Source organism: Branchiostoma floridae, chromosome 9 (assembly GCF_000003815.2).
Source record: "Branchiostoma floridae strain S238N-H82 chromosome 9, Bfl_VNyyK, whole genome shotgun sequence".
NCBI classification, from domain to species: Eukaryota; Metazoa; Chordata; class Leptocardii; order Amphioxiformes; family Branchiostomatidae; genus Branchiostoma; species Branchiostoma floridae.
The window spans coordinates 9362162-9364248 of NC_049987.1; the positions used below are offsets into that span (position 1 = coordinate 9362162).

The 2087-nt window shown below is 40.7% G+C and overlaps 1 protein-coding gene across 1 annotated transcript in view; it reads left to right on the top strand.

Moving 5' to 3' along the window:
• The first annotated feature begins 1060 nt into the window (after positions 1-1060).
• Positions 1061-2087, top strand: part of LOC118423564 (gastrin-releasing peptide receptor-like) — a 6956-nt gene continuing 5929 nt past the window's right edge. The window contains exon 1 of the mRNA XM_035831761.1: positions 1061-1410. The gene's annotated coding sequence lies outside the window, so the exon portion shown is untranslated. The remainder of the gene's footprint in view (positions 1411-2087) is intronic.

Sequence of the window (2087 nt, forward strand, 5' to 3'; positions counted from 1 at the left end):
ACAAAAGTCATTAAAATATTAACACATATTAAGGCATGTCCACGCATGCCTATTTTTATGACGCCTCGTTCTTCTTGGATCTATTGTATGTTGTCCACTGGCGTCCTAACTCTGACTGAATGTAACACGTTTTGTTTTGTTTTCTATGGTGGGTCTAGCCTGGGTACCATCCAGATAGTAGTTCGCTCCTATGTTCGCTTCGGAACAGCAGAGAAGCGACATATACAGTGTTTAATGAATGTCAGAGCTAGGAGCGACTGTATATAATGAACGTCGGAGTTAACTTCTTTCCGGATGGTACTCAGGTTAAGGTGGGCCCCTTTGGAAATCAACTGTCAAAGGTTGGAGGGTCTACCGACCCGTTTTGAGATGAACAAATAAATAGATAACAAGGCCAGAAATTTTCATAACAATACAATGATAGACAATTGATGGAACAAGACAAGTACTTCGTCACTTGCTATCAAACAACAAAAAGTTTCATGTTGTTGAAAATTATCTGTGAATTGGTTTATTTTCCTTACGGCTTAAAAAGACTCAATTTTTCACTATATCTCTGGGGAAACGGCGACTTATAACGGTTTTTAAATCAGTATTTGTAAAGAAATCCCTATTTGTAATGGGGTTTTATACTAAAAGGTATTCCGAATGATGTACGTGCGTTCATTTAAACCTTGGGGAAATGATTGAAAAATGATTCCATTTAAAAAGGTTAGGGATCATATGCCGTCGGCTATCATATTTTCGTGTTTTCACTGACACAATGCTTGAACACAATTTCCTAATTATAGTGTCAGCACTGTGGAGACTTCATTGTTGCAAACCATCAAGCAAGGTTACCAAGTGGTAGACGAGGCACCCCGTACGGGACCCACACGGAAATGAAAAAGATATCTTATCAGTGGGTTCACCAATGTCTGCTTATGAAAAACAACCCCGTAACAAATTAGCCAGTAGATTAAATCACACCCACAGAAACATGCCTGACCTAATTAAAGAAAATCTTATTGATCAGACAAGGGATAAAAGAGCAGTGCGAGACACAGAAGACATATTAAGGCGGTAATGAGATCAGGTCTAGATCATATCTTGGAGTGGTGCCCTACGTTGCCTCAGATGATGACGCTGTCCTGGATCTTCTACTTTTGTCACCACGTCAGGTGATCATCGCGTCAGGTTTTCGACATTTCTGAGTGCGAAACGTATATTCCTTTTCTCTGACCAAGAAGGTTCTATCTCGATGGAGCCTCCTTGCTTTGACTGAAATCACAGAAACCACAAACTACCGGGCGAACGTGTACGATACGGGCGGGCTTGGGGCGGTGCATCTAAACAAGAGGATCGAGAGTTCGAAACCCGGCTTGTTCTCTTTGGCAATCATAAGGATTGCAAGTCATAGGGCGGTGTGATGTAAGTTACGTTCCATTGTACTTTTTATTGTACTTGATATAAGGAAAAACTTTTGTTATAGGATACAACCAGAGGACACAACAATGTGTATTTACTGAAGTTCATCTTCATGGAGCATTCAGCTGTTTTTGTACATGATGAAATGGAAACATCCACATAAATCTGGAGCGACAAAATCGAAACTAAATTTAGTCGTACTCAAAAGCGAGAAGAAACATGCAAACCCACTTCTTCCACTACTTAATGAAGTCCTGGGACTGTCGAAAGGATCCACATCTGATCAAAAACAGAATTAAGATTTACGCCCGGGGTTTTTGTTAACACGATTTTCACACTACGCTACAACACATCCAAAGCAAGGAAGAAAAGAATAATTTGATTTTCAACGAAGTCATCCTTTGATCTTTCCCGCTGATTCGGAAGATCCATGTTATTTTGATCGTTGATCCCCAAAAGACCGACTGTTAATTGATCAGTTCGCTACATTCCACTCGCCTGTATAAGTATAGTGGGTCTGCGATTCCTTTGATATAGCTTTTTAAACGCAGAGCACGTTAATGGAATCCTTGGGCATATGTCTTTGAATGGATGGTGTGGCGACTCTGTACCTGGGGATCCGCAGTCAATCCGCCATGCAAATTGATGGTGTCGCATCTATTGCAGCAGTTTGGTGTCAT